The sequence below is a fragment of the Lactuca sativa genome, chromosome 8 (genome assembly GCF_002870075.4).
Source record: "Lactuca sativa cultivar Salinas chromosome 8, Lsat_Salinas_v11, whole genome shotgun sequence".
NCBI classification, from domain to species: Eukaryota; Viridiplantae; Streptophyta; class Magnoliopsida; order Asterales; family Asteraceae; genus Lactuca; species Lactuca sativa.
The window spans coordinates 263,741,712-263,757,166 of record NC_056630.2 but is presented as its reverse complement, the minus strand read 5'-3'; the positions used below and the strand labels follow the sequence as shown (position 1 = coordinate 263,757,166).

Below are 15,455 nucleotides of genomic sequence, written 5' to 3'. Positions count from 1 at the left end.
AACATGTAAAACACTTGAAAGGTTCATTAAAGGGGTATGAACTCACCTGAAATCGCGGAAATCGGGTGAATCGGGTAAATCGGGTAATAGTGTCGATTGAGCGTTTGGTACCAAATAACCACTTGAGCACCTTTTAGGACCCTAATGTCATATGAAATATGTATTTTACAAGAAGTTAATCATCTTATGCTTTTCATTATAGAATTTGGACATTCTAGTGTCGTTTTCGGGGTTTTAAGGCCTAGAAAGGGCTCCCGGGAGTGGTACAAGGCCATGGATGATTTATGGGAGGGTCCATGAGTTCACTTTCTTAGAGTTTATGGCCTAGAAGTCACTCATTGGGAGTTTGTGTAACAATTGGTAAAAAAAAAAAAAAAAAAAAAAAAAAAATAGGAACGATCGTACGATGCTATCTTTTGATTAGTAAGCAATATGAGTATTTTATTAAGAATGGTTGAAGGAATTTAACCTCTTTTATTTAAATAAGTTACTGTGAAATATAAAACAAGTAGCTATTGATAAATTTCGTTATGATGTATGGCTACGAACCATCACCGGTTTGTGAAATTAGCATATAACATCATTTGAACGCAACAAACTTAATTTTTGTAACAATATGTATCTAGTTGATAATTAAGTTAGGTTCTATGTAAAACGTGTGCTTAATAGTTGTGTAGGATCTAAATTCGACAAATATACGAACCAAAGTGACAAAACGTGTTTAACGATATGGTTAACCAGTTAAATGTCACGAAATTATACATTGGTCAATAAATTTTATATTTAAATAAATTAAAATATAAAATGAATTATTATAAGGTATAATTAAAATGTATCCAAGTGTTTTTGAATAAAAAGAATAAAACATAAACATTAAAGTTCAAATACACAAAAACTACATTGTTATTTTATACTAAGTATACATGTATGTATTTATACATATGTATTATTATCTAGTGAATAACTAGTTATGGGTCATTACCTAAAGTGATTTCATGTAAGGAATATGATTTCTAAATCAATTAAGATAAGAGAATTGGTGGAGATAAGTGCCAACTTAACTAATAAGTGATTAATCACTTAAGACATTTTACTAAGAATGCTTCTTAATCCCTCTTCTAATTTTCAAGATTAAGACCTTCCCTCTCCTTACCTAGAACTCCTAACTAACTAAATATCTAGTAGTTAGTTAGTTAACTAACTCTATCTCTAAGCAACCACCCAAGCAAGTGGCTAGACAAGATCACATCACTTAAACTCACATCCCATCACAAGCTAGTCTAGGTTTTGTCCCCTTATCCTCTTCCACCCTTTCCTCCTTCATAACCACGAAATTTCCTCTTCATTTTACCCTCATTTGACCAGCCAATACTCCAAGTAATTACTCTCAACCTTCATCTCATTTTCAAGCACAAGAACTTCCTTCCAAAGCCATCAAAACCATGAACTAAAGGGTTGCTGTCCCTTTTGTGTTTCAGCCACCATTTCACCCATCTACACCTTCCTTTTGCTTGATATTTTTACCACCAAATACCCCTGGAAGTTACTTGTTTTGATACTCAAAATTATTGATTCAAAACAGTGAGTAAACTACCCTTTTTCTTGCACTTTTGCTGTGAAATTTTCGTGACAGCAACATAGCCAAAAGAGTGGCTGTTTTGGAGCATCAAACCAACAACCAAAAGTTCATCTTCAACTTTCCATTCTTCAAGTATTCACATAAGGTGAGTTCATACCCCTACATTTTCATGTTTTATTCAAGTTTTAAGGGGGGGAATACAAGTTAGAACACTAAACATAACTCAAATTTAAATGACAGCTTTCTACAGAAAAGTTGAGTCCTGTTCACGGACTGTTTTGACCATCTTAAACTTAATATCTTTCAAAACTGTACAATATGCAAATAGTTCAAGTTTATACCTTTCTAATGACTACTCGCACACGTTCATACGATTTTTCTACAATTTATGGCGATTTTTATAAAACTGCCTGTCATTTCAGAAGTGATTTCGGACCAGTCTGTGAAGATGTTCATTTTCACACTAGTTTGAGACCACTAAAAATCATAATAAAAATTAGGAGCAAAGTAGACTTATTTTATAAACTCTCAGAGGTGACGGATTCAGTTTTTGACTTACGATGATTTTTCTATGAGTTTTCTAAAAACAGGGACAGTAAAGGGTAAAACTGTCAAAAGTGGTTTATAGATTTATTAACACCTTCTAACATTTTTGAGTAATGTTTATACATTAAGGAAGTTAAAACACAATCATTTAAATATGTTTAATGACCATTTTTACAAAAGTAATAAGTACAAAAAGGTCTTTAGTATCAAACTTAAGGATTATTTCATGCAAAGTTCCTAATAAAAACGTAAGAATATGAACAACAATTACGAAACATGCCAAATCATCCTTTAAAACTTATACATATATATAACCATATACATATATATGTTTTGTTTACAAACTTGTCTTCTACATCAAAAATTTAACTTTACTCGTTTTTATCAAATGAATCACTTGTGATTTATTACTACTATGTGAAAACTCTTGTCATACTTCGCATGCACTAGATTTATACAAAGTATTTAGAAATTCCAAAGTATTCTTCGTTGCTAAACCGTTTTATACATTCTAAAAACTTATGATTTATGCTTTGTCAAACATTGTGAAAAAAGGATAAACTTTGCATACAAAACTACTACTTTAATACAGACTTAGTTGAGAATCCATGAGACGTGTACATCTTCAAACACTGCCTTTTTGATAAAAGGTATCGCTACAAGTCCTGTCTATAACCAGAGTCTCCCGTTCGGAGAACGTGTCAAATGTGTATAGATCTATACGGGAAGTCATGATCTCGCGCCCTGACTGTTAGCTACAGTCCGTCTTTTGGGGTGACAGTTGTCATAACGCTACGACGCCTGAAGAACGTCGCTACAGGCATATTATGTTTAGTATGGTTATAAAACTCATCGGATATACAATTATTATGGTATTATGCTTTTATGAAAGAGTAGCTATTAAAACTATTCTTCATCTAACAAATGCGATCTTCGTATAGCTTTATTATATAAAACTATGCCACACCTTTCGAGCACGTCGGTTGCTTGCGATTTTCGGTCTTAGAGACTGCCAGTTATGTCAGGAAAATAAGGGTTTTTCCTGTATACAAACCAAACAACTAATAGGAAAATAAGGGATTTTCTCGGTACAATTAGTTGCAACTTATAACATGAACATTCATATGCATTTCATACTTTTATAAGAAAATAAGGGTTTTTCTTGGAAAACACAACAAATCATACCTCAACCATTAGGGAAAATATGAGATTTTCTGGATCTAATACATTCATTTTCAACACAACAAATCATAACTCCTTACATTTGAAACAGTGCGTTTTCTGGAAAACATACACGAACTTTCGAATGGCGTACATTTTCTCAAAACACTACTTATGAACTCACCAACTTAATTGTTGACACTTTTTCTTTGAAATAACTTGTATTCTCAGGGAACCGCTAAGCAGATTTGGAAATCAACTTTTGGGGATTAACGTGCTGACGTTAATTACTTCTTTTGAAGGATGTTTTTGTATTTATCTTTTGAACAAGTAACGAATACGATTATGTAAACATTTTGGAAACTTTAATATATATGGTGGTGTGTACTTTCCTTTCTATGAACTGTTATGATACTGAATATGACGTCCTCCGCCCCAGAACGTTTCCGCCGTTCGTGGTTTTGGGGTGTGACAGATTGGTATCAGAGCATTGTTTATAGTGAATTGAGTATATCAACCCATAAAAGATATACTAACTATAAATACAATGGGATTAAAAATACTCTGATTTAGAGTTTATACTTTAAATAATAAAATATTTAAGTAAGTATACGTGCTGCATTCATACTAAAATCAGTGTCACTAGGACAGTACAAAAGAATTACGATTGTTGGGCAACACAAGTGGGATTAGAGACATATGGTCAAAACTGGGAAGATATAGCCTGATCGCCTATATTATCCGAGGGTTGACTAGCATGTGCCTAGGTTTAAATGTGTAGTCGCAACAATGCTAAAATCTTACCAACCCTACCACAATGAGAACAATAGAACATAACGTTAAAATTAAAATACTATAGGAGTATTTGGTGTTGCTATAAGTACTTTATACTTGAGAATTTAAAACAGGATCCTCATTACTAAGTTGATAGTTGCTAAGTGGATACACTATGGCTACATGTAATTAGGATGTTATAGACTTAGAATCAGTGATAATTTTGCCTTACCTCTATTCTGTGTGAATTTGGAAATAAGGTCACTTATTCGAAGGTCTATCCTGTTTAGATTACACATAGCTGGTATGCACTTCACAAATAGCGATGTAACTAATAAGGGTTTTTCTAAATAATTATCTAGATAGTTCGTCTAATAATTATCCACTTACCCTAAATTCTCGCATAGAAATCATAGTTGGACTCCATCCCCTCGGCAACCAGTATCTTCCGAATGAAGTCATAGCTGGTTGGTTTGGAGAAGAACCAGAGAATGATCATCCTATCCCTTTGGATGATCATCATGATGAAAACCTTTCAGCCGATGCTAATTCCGAACTAGAGGTTGAGAACCTACCTCGAGCAACTCCCTTTCCAATTCCTAACCCTCGTCCAGCTCTTCATGGCCCGACGCCTGATTCGGTGGAATGCTTGGAAACATGAAGCCAAGAACAAGATCAGCCCATGCCATTTATTGGCGACCGAAACTTTTACGACCTGAGCAATGGGGGCTCAGCAGGTAGAATCTTGCCAATCATGGTCCGCAGAGTGGCCCAAAATGAGATTCAAGGCAGGACAGCCCAACATCAGATTGCCGAAGTTGTCACCGATGCAAGAATGAGTACCCTCCACACCACTCATCTAGAAGATGCTCACAAGAGATCAGAAAGAAACCATGAGAACCTGCTGCAAACACTAGCTGAAAACCCGAGCCAAAGTCATAGAGCTCCAAGTACGCCAGAGGGTGTAATAGAGACACCTACTTGACATGGAACGTCAATTGGTTGAACTAAGAATTCACCAGAGGAATTACCGTCACCAGTAGTAGACGCTTTACTTTATTTCCCTTACAAAAAGAGGAATCATATTCATCTGTCTATGCCTGATGTGGCATTTTCTATGAAATTATCTTGTACCGTAAGTACTTTAGTTAGGTCTTTATACTGTCAGGAACTATCTCCTGTGTATATGATGTAAGACCTTTACAAGGCCATTTTCCTGAACTTTTACGCCGTAAATATCCAAGATATTGACCGCCAGCTAACTTTTGTGTCATTTCCATCATTCAAGTACTCTTATCATACTCTCATTGGAGTCTATCTGAAACCTGCTTTAGTTAAGTCATTGGACCATAGCAAGTTAGATACAGAGACATTTCCAAGTCTCTTTCAGTGGTTGGATTTTATTATTCACCAATCCACGATACCTCAACTTGTACAACAAACAGTGACATTCCATACCACCACCATCCCTACTACCTCAGTGCCAACAAGACCATATGTTAGAAACCTGTCAAAATGCACCAAGTGTAGCTTTCATCACAAAGGAAAGTGCAGGGAAATGCATTGCAAGAACTATAATGAAAAAGGGGCATACCACAAAGTTCTGTAGGGTACTGGCTCAACAGACCAACCAGAACACAAAAGCTGGGATGAGTCGGACTTGCTACAGATGTGCAGAAGTAGGGCATTTCATAAAGGAGTTCCCGGAGACTAAAAACAAAGATGTCAAGAGCATCGGAAGTGTTTTAGCAACAGAGCGTGGGAAAGCAGTAATAGACCCCGCTGAGATTCCGGTACGTTCAATTCCCGATAGCACATATGCATGGATACTATATAATAGCAATGCGGAGAGGAGTATTGTGAGTCGTAGATTTAATCAATTTCTCAACCAAAAACCTCAAAAACTTAAACGAAATATTTACAGTAGAATTGGAATAATCAAAAGCACTAGAGACGTGTACATAGGGTGCACTCTAACACTAAATCAACCAATTCATTCAAATCATCCTAAAACCGGTCACAATAAAAATTTACGACATTTTCATTTTAACAACGTATTAGTTAGTTTCCTCACCATACCGATATCATATATTACGAAAAGTCCATTCGCCTAAACCCATCAAGTAATAGAACCATTGTTGTCTATAACGACAAACCGGACACAATCCCCCGACTCACCTTTTGCAACAAGACTCAGAAGTACCTACACAGGAGGCACCACGCCGTCCTAGCCTGTGCTGTGGATAAGAAACAAGAAGAGAAAGACATCATGGATGTTGAAAAAGCCCGTAACCTTCTCGATATATTCCGAGAAGATCTCCTGGGAATACCATCCATACGGTAACCCGAGTTCAAAAATCAACCTAAGTGTAGTAATTGCGGAAAAGGGTTGTGGTAAATGCCATCTCACCCAAGTTAATCACCCCACTCAAGTAGAGACTATGGACCCATACTAGTGAATCTATGATTACTAAGTGTATATATTGGAGCCCTATATAATTAAGATTCTACGGACTTAGGGTTGGTAATTCCGCTTTAAATCCTTTTCCTTGTTTGGATGTGGGCTTAGAATAGAATCACCGATTCGACTGTCTTTTCAATCTTAATTATACACGACTTATAAACACAAAGAGATGATAGATGAATCAGTTATGAGTCATACCATGAACTCCATGACAAGTTACCCAAGACAGTGGATGGACATGCTACCACTTGAGCGATCGTAGACAAATCAACCAAACCCATACACTTTCTACCGACCAAGGATACAAAGAAAAATAGAAAAGCTAACAGGAGCATATACAAAGAAAATTGCGAGACTGCATAGTATACCACTGTCTATCATTTTGGATAAGGGACAGGCGATTCGCCTCGTGTTTTTAATAGTCGTTAAAGAAGTCCTTTTTATCACCCTCAAACTGAAAGACAAAGAGGAAGAACCATTCATCGAATCCTTATACAACATCAACTATTACATTAACATCAAGGTCACGTCATTCGAAGCTCTCTGCAGAAGCAAGTGTAGATCACCTCTTTGATGGGATGAGGTAGGTGACACAAAAATAGCTAATAGGCAAGTTCCTAACAACACTTTCACCAGCCCCCAGAACATACGAGAAACTACAGAGAAGATTGTTCAAACCCGTGAATGATTGAAGGCATCCCAGGATCGGAAGAAGATCTTGTCTGATGAGACTCTTGTTATTCCACTGGATGAAATTGAAATCAACGGGAGTCTAAACTTCATCGAAGAACCGGTGGAAATCATGGATCAGGAGGTCAAAAGGACGAAACAAAGCCGCATACCCATAGTGAAGGCCCGTTGGAACGCCAAGCGAGGACCTGAATTCACTAGGGAACGCGCGAATCAAAAAAAAATAAATAAATAAATAAAACACCCCCAATTGTTTAGTGATATCCCGTCTACAAGTTGAATTTCGGGGCGAAATTCTTTTAACGGGGGGAGAATGTAACAATTGGTAAAAAAAAAAAAAAAAAAAAAAAAAAAAATAGGAACGATCGTACGATGCTATCTTTTGATTAGTAAGCAATATGAGTATTTTATTAAGAATGGTTGAAGGAATTTAACCTCTTTTATTTAAATAAGTTACTGTGAAATATAAAACAAGTAGCTATTGATAAATTTCGTTATGATGTATGGCTACGAACCATCACCGGTTTGTGAAATTAGCATATAACATCATTTGAACGCAACAAACTTAATTTTTGTAACAACATGTATCTAGTTGATAATTAAGTTAGGTTCTATGTAAAACGTGTGCTTAATAGTTGTGTAGGATCTAAATTCGACAAATATACGAACCAAAGTGACAAAACGTGTTTAACGATATGGTTAACCGGTTAAATGTCACGAAATTATACATTGGTCAATAAATTTTATATTTAAATAAATTAAAATATAAAATGAATTATTATAAGGTATAATTAAAATGTATCCAAGTGTTTTTGAATAAAAAGAATAAAACATAAACATTAAAGTTCAAATACACAAAAACTACATTGTTATTTTATACTAAGTATACATGTATGTATTTATACATATGTATTATTATCTAGTGAATAACTAGTTATGGGTCATTACCTAAAGTGATTTCATGTAAGGAATATGATTTCTAAATCAATTAAGATAAGAGAATTGGTGGAGATAAGTGCCAACTTAACTAATAAGTGCTTAATCACTTAAGACATTTTACTAAGAATGCTTCTTAATCCCTCTTCTAATTTTCAAGATTAAGACCTTCCCTCTCCTTACCTAGAACTCCTAACTAACTAAATATCTAGTAGTTAGTTAGTTAACTAACTCTATCTCTAAGCAACCACCCAAGCAAGTGGCTAGACAAGATCACATCACTTAAACTCACATCCCATCACAAGCTAGTCTAGGTTTTGTCCCCTTATCCTCTTCCACCCTTTCCTCCTTCATAACCACGAAATTTCCTCTTCATTTTACCCTCATTTGACCAGCCAATACTCCAAGTAATTACTCTCAACCTTCATCTCATTTTCAAGCACAAGAACTTCCTTCCAAAGCCATCAAAACCATGAACTAAAGGGTTGCTGTCCCTTTTGTGTTTCAGCCACCATTTCACCCATCTACACCTTCCTTTTGCTTGATATTTTTACCACCAAATACCCCTGGAAGTTACTTGTTTTGATACTCAAAATTATTGATTCAAAACAGTGAGTAAACTACCCTTTTTCTTGCACTTTTGCTGTGAAATTTTCGTGACAGCAACATAGCCAAAAGAGTGGCTGTTTTGGAGCATCAAACCAACAACCAAAAGTTCATCTTCAACTTTCCATTCTTCAAGTATTCACATAAGGTGAGTTCATACCCCTACATTTTCATGTTTTATTCAAGTTTTAAGGGGGGGAATACAAGTTAGAACACTAAACATAACTCAAATTTAAATGACAGCTTTCTACAGAAAAGTTGAGTCCTGTTCACGGACTGTTTTGACCATCTTAAACTTAATATCTTTCAAAACTGTACAATATGCAAATAGTTCAAGTTTATACCTTTCTAATGACTACTCGCACACGTTCATACGATTTTTCTACAATTTATGGCGATTTTTATAAAACTGCCTGTCATTTCAGAAGTGATTTCGGACCAGTCTGTGAAGATGTTCATTTTCACACTAGTTTGAGACCACTAAAAATCATAATAAAAATTAGGAGCAAAGTAGACTTATTTTATAAACTCTCAGAGGTGACGGATTCAGTTTTTGACTTACGATGATTTTTCTATGAGTTTTCTAAAAACAGGGACAGTAAAGGGTAAAACTGTCAAAAGTGGTTTATAGATTTATTAACACCTTCTAACATTTTTGAGTAATGTTTATACATTAAGGAAGTTAAAACACAATCATTTAAATATGTTTAATGACCATTTTTACAAAAGTAATAAGTACAAAAAGGTCTTTAGTATCAAACTTAAGGATTATTTCATGCAAAGTTCCTAATAAAAACGTAAGAATATGAACAACAATTACGAAACATGCCAAATCATCCTTTAAAACTTATACATATATATAACCATATACATATATATGTTTTGTTTACAAACTTGTCTTCTACATCAAAAATTTAACTTTACTCGTTTTTATCAAATGAATCACTTGTGATTTATTACTACTATGTGAAAACTCTTGTCATACTTCGCATGCACTAGATTTATACAAAGTATTTAGAAATTCCAAAGTATTCTTCGTTGCTAAACCGTTTTATACATTCTAAAAACTTATGATTTATGCTTTGTCAAACATTGTGAAAAAAGGATAAACTTTGCATACAAAACTACTACTTTAATACAGACTTAGTTGAGAATCCATGAGACGTGTACATCTTCAAACACTGCCTTTTTGATAAAAGGTATCGCTACAAGTCCTGTCTATAACCAGAGTCTCCCGTTCGGAGAACGTGTCAAATGTGTATAGATCTATACGGGAAGTCATGATCTCGCGCCCTGACTGTTAGCTACAGTCCGTCTTTTGGGGTGACAGTTGTCATAACGCTACGACGCCTGAAGAACGTCGCTACAGGCATATTATGTTTAGTATGGTTATAAAACTCATCGGATATACAATTATTATGGTATTATGCTTTTATGAAAGAGTAGCTATTAAAACTATTCTTCATCTAACAAATGCGATCTTCGTATAGCTTTATTATATAAAACTATGCCACACCTTTCGAGCACGTCGGTTGCTTGCGATTTTCGGTCTTAGAGACTGCCAGTTATGTCAGGAAAATAAGGGTTTTTCCTGTATACAAACCAAACAACTAATAGGAAAATAAGGGATTTTCTCGGTACAATTAGTTGCAACTTATAACACGAACATTCATATGCATTTCATACTTTTATAAGAAAATAAGGGTTTTTCTTGGAAAACACAACAAATCATACCTCAACCATTAGGGAAAATATGAGATTTTCTGGATCTAATACATTCATTTTCAACACAACAAATCATAACTCCTTACATTTGAAACAGTGCGTTTTCTGGAAAACATACACGAACTTTCGAATGGCGTACATTTTCTCAAAACACTACTTATGAACTCACCAACTTAATTGTTGACACTTTTTCTTTGAAATAACTTGTATTCTCAGGGAACCGCTAAGCAGATTTGGAAATCAACTTTTGGGGATTAACGTGCTGACGTTAATTACTTCTTTTGAAGGATGTTTTTGTATTTATCTTTTGAACAAGTAACGAATACGATTATGTAAACATTTTGGAAACTTTAATATATATGGTGGTGTGTACTTTCCTTTCTATGAACTGTTATGATACTGAATATGACGTCCTCCGCCCCAGAACGTTTCCGCCGTTCGTGGTTTTGGGGTGTGACAGTTTGCGGCCGTAAGCCCCCTAGGCTTGGCCGTAAACTCTTGTGACACTCCAAAATGTGTGTTTAGGGCCTTATCTCACTCCCTTGATTTAGTGGTGTGTGTTATGAACCAAGAGGGAAGGATTAAACATCCTAATTTGTGACATTTTTGGGGAGTTTACGGACAAGACTTGTTCTTGGGCCGTAAACTCCTATAAGTCCTTCAAGATGAAGGTTTTACTTGTACAACATGGTCCCAAATGGCTTAGAAAAATCCTAGAAGGCCCTATAGTGAGTTTGAAACAATTTGGCATACATTTTTGGGGAGTTTACGGCCCAAGAACATCCTTGGCCGTAAACTCTTCATTTGGTGTCAAGATGAAGTGTTTAATGGTACAACACACTTCCATAGGCCTTAGATAAATTCCTTTCATGCATTAGGGTAGTTTAGGGGCTTGTTTGACACAAAAGTTTGGGTGTTTACGGCCCAAGCTTAGCCTTGGCCGTAAACTCCACTTTTTATGTTCAAATGATGATGTTTAATGCCTTTAAGCCTTCCTTGTTGTCAAGTCTAAATTCCTAAACACCCTAGAAGAGTTTTTGAAGCCTTAAACATGGATTTGAGGGGTGTTTGTGGTGTTTACGGCCTAAGCACATGCTTGGGCCGTAAACTCCTTTTTAAACACCATTTTCTTGTGTTTTAATGTCCAAACTCTTCTAGTCATAAGCCTTAATTAGTGTCCTAGCTTAAAGGAAGGAAAAACATGGCCTTGGGCATGAATTTGGGGGTTTACGGCCTAAGGAGCTTCTTAGGCCGTAAACTCCTCTTTGAATCTTGATTCCTATGGTTTTTGGCCCTCAAATTCAATGAAGCATGTCTAGAATAAGATAGGGGATGAGTACTTACGTTTGGAAGTCGGAAATTAGCGGGATCGGGGCCGATTTCGAGTCTAGAGGGAGAAAGTAGAGAGAGAGAGAGTGGGTGTGTAGTGAATGAGTGTTCAAATGTTGGGCACACCCATTGCTTATGCCTTGGTAAACGCACCCGATACACGGCTACCCGATGTTTAAATTTAACTGGGTTAAAACTTTTTACCCGGGTGAAGTGGTTGGAAAGGTAAAACAACTCTACTAGGTTAAACGGGGTTAACACATATGAGTTGTATTACTTATGATAATATTAAGTCATGCATAGACTTAGATATTCGGATTTTGACGGTTCCAAATATTACATAAATAACGTATAGCGACACATTCCGTTAGTGAAAATGGGATTGTAACGGAATTAGATTTGGGGTTGTCACATCATCCCCCCGTTAGGGGAATTTCGTCCCGAAATTTAGAATACAAACAGATACGATATTACAATACTACTAAGCGAAGAGATGAGGGTATTTGAGTTTCATTTGATCCTCGCACTCCCAGGTGAATTCCGGTCCTCGCTTGGCGTTCCACCGAACCTTCACAATTGGGATGCGGCTTTGTTTCGTCCGCTTTACTTCACGATCCAACACCTCAGCAGGTTCTTCTACGAAGTTGAGGCTCTCATTGACCTCGATTTCGTCGAAGGGAATCACGAGAGTCTCGTCCGACAGACATTTCTTCAAGTTGGAGACGTGGAAGGTAGGATGTATGTTACTTAGCTCGCGGGGTAAGTTTAGTTTGTAAGCTACAGGGCCGATTCTAGCAAGAATCTCAAAAGGCCCTATGTACCTTGGATTCAACTTTCCACGCTTCCCGAAGCGTATCGTGCCTTTCCAGGGCGAGACCTTCAGAAGGACTCGGTCTCCCACCTGGAATTCCAAGGGTTTTCTTCGTTTGTCGGCGTAGCTTTTCTGTCGATCCCTAGCAGCTTTTAGTCGTTCACGTATTTGTACAATCTTCTCGGTCGTCTCTCGAATGATCTCTGGACCGGTGAGGGCGCTATCAGGAGTTCGTCCCTTAGCTAACTGAGTGTCTCCCACCTCGGCCCAACACAAAGGGGATCTGCACTTCCGTCCGTAGAGGGCTTCGAATGGAGCTGTCTTGATGCTTGTATGATAACTATTGTTGTAGGAAAACTCCACAAGAGGTAAGTGTATATCCCACGATTTCGTGAAGTCAATCACACAAGCTCGCAGCATGTCTTCTAAGGTTTGGATCGTCCTCTCACTTTGTCCATCAGTCTGCGGATGGTAGGCTATACTCATATCCAGCCTCGTCCCTAGCGCCTTTTGTAATGATTGCCAAAATCTAGAGGTGATTCTACTATCTCTGTCTGATATAATAGATATAGGGACGCCATGCAATCGCACTATTTCTTTTATATAAGTCCTAGTGAGCTTTTCCATCTTATCCGTCTCTTTTATGGGTAGGAAGTGGGCGGACTTGGTCAACCTGTCAATGATGACCCAAATGGTATCTAATCCACCTGCTGTCTTGGGCAGCTTGGTGATGAAGTCCATTGTGATTCGCTCCCACTTCCATTCTGGTATTTCCGGTTGTTGGAGGAGTCCTGATGGCTTTTGACATTCTACTTTGACCTTCGCGCAAGTAAGGCACTTACCTACAAAGGTAGCGATCTCTGCTTTCATGTTCGGCCACCAGTAAAGCTTTTTGAGATCCAGATACATCTTATCTGAACCCGAGTGGACGGAGTAGCGAGTGTTGTGTGCTTCTCTCATAACCAAATCTCTGAAACCTCCATGGCATGGAGTCCAGATTCGGTCCATAAAGTAATAGGCTCCGTCACCCTTAACCTCCAGATTTTTATCCATTCCACGCATGGATTCTCCCGTCACGTTTCCAGGCTTTAGAGCTTCCAGCTGAGCCTCTTTGATCTGCGTGGATAGATGTGAGTGTATGGTCATGGTTAGCGACTTGGTTCTTCGTCCGGAATATTCTTTTCTGCTCAGGGCGTCTGCTACTACGTTGGCTTTCCCGGGATGATATCTAATTTCACAGTCGTAGTCGTTAAGTAACTCGACCCATCGGCGTTGTCTCATGTTGAGTTCCTTCTGGTTCAGTATATGTTGGAGGCTTTTATGATCAGTGTACACCACGCTCTTCGTCCCATACAAGTAGTGTCTCCAGATCTTTAATGCAAAGACGACCGCTCCTAACTCGAGGTCGTGAGTAGTGTAGTTCACCTCATGGTTCTTTAGCTGTCTCGAGGCATAGGCGATAACTTTGCCTCGTTGCATCAAGACACAACCGAGCCCCTGATTGGATGCATCACAGTATACAACAAAATCTTTTGTCCCTTCAGGAAGGGATAATACTGGTGCGGTGCATAGGGCTCTCTTCAGGGTCTGGAATGCCTTCTCCTGTTTCTCTTCCCAGTCGAATTGCACACACTTCTGTGTTAGCACGGTGAGGGGTTTCGCAATCCGAGAGAAATTTTGGATGAATCGACGGTAGTAGCCAGCGAGGCCTAGAAATTGACGAATTTCCGTAGGCGTCTTTGGTGCTGACCAGTTCTCAATAGCTTTGATTTTGGAGGGGTCCACATGGATTCCGTCTTCACTGACCACGTGCCCTAAGAATTCTACTCTCCGGATCCAAAACTCGCACTTAGAGAACTTCGCATACAACTTCTCGGATCGCAGGGTTTCCAGTACTAATCGTAAATGGCTTCTGTGCTCTTCCTCGCTCCGAGAGTAGACAAGTATGTCGTCAATAAAGACGATGACGAACTGATCTAGATATGGACGACATACCCTATTCATCAAGTCCATGAATACTGCAGGGGCATTAGTCAGTCCAAAGGGCATCACTACGAACTCGAAATGCCCGTAGCGGGTTCGAAAAGCTGTCTTTGGAACATCTTCCTCGAGCACCCGCAACTGATGGTACCCCGATCTAAGATCAATCTTGGAGAAGTAACTGGCTCCTTGGAGTTGATCGAATAGGTCGTCGATACGAGGGAGAGGATAGCGATTTTTGATCGTGAGTTTATTGAGTTCCCTATAATCGATGCACATCCGAAATGACCCATCCTTTTTCTTCACGAACAAGACCGGAGCTCCCCAAGGTGAGAAGCTCGGTCTTATGAAGCCCTTGCTAAGCAGTTCGTTGAGTTGACTGGATAGTTCTTGCATTTCGGCGGGCGCTAGTCGGTAGGGCGACTTAGCTACGGGGGTAGCTCTTGGGATTAGGTCGATTCTGAATTCAACCTGTCGTTTAGGAGGTAGGCCTGGGAGATCCTCCGGAAAGACATCAGGAAAATCGCATACTACTGGAATGTCTTTTGGATCTTTCGATTTCTGGTTAGTGTCGACGACGTGAGCAAGAAAGGCGCGATATTCTTTGCGTAAGTATTTCTGAGCCTGAATACTAGAGATGATACGAAGGTTTGTACTTGGCTTATCTCCGTATATCACTAGGGTCTCTCGATTCGGAAAGTTCAGGCGAATGGCTTTCTCGGAACATAGGATGTCGGCGTAGTGAAGGCTTAGCCAATCCATACCAACAATGACATCGAAATTTTTGATTGAGACTGGTATAAGATCGATTAAAAAGGGGTGATCATCTAACGTGAGAGTACAACCTATATAAA

General features: G+C 38.0%; 2 long non-coding RNA genes across 2 annotated transcripts; both read left to right on the top strand.

Moving 5' to 3' along the window:
• The first annotated feature begins 1,621 nt into the window (after nt 1-1,621).
• LOC128127713 (uncharacterized) lies at nt 1,622-3,683 on the top strand. Its single transcript, XR_008225545.1, has 2 exons — nt 1,622-1,724; nt 3,518-3,683. It is a non-coding gene; the product is annotated as an uncharacterized LOC128127713 (long non-coding RNA).
• A 5,118-nt stretch (nt 3,684-8,801) lies between these two features.
• Nucleotides 8,802-10,863, top strand: LOC128127739 (uncharacterized). Its single transcript, XR_008225552.1, has 2 exons — nt 8,802-8,904; nt 10,698-10,863. It is a non-coding gene; the product is annotated as an uncharacterized LOC128127739 (long non-coding RNA).
• Nucleotides 10,864-15,455: the final 4,592 nt, after the last annotated feature.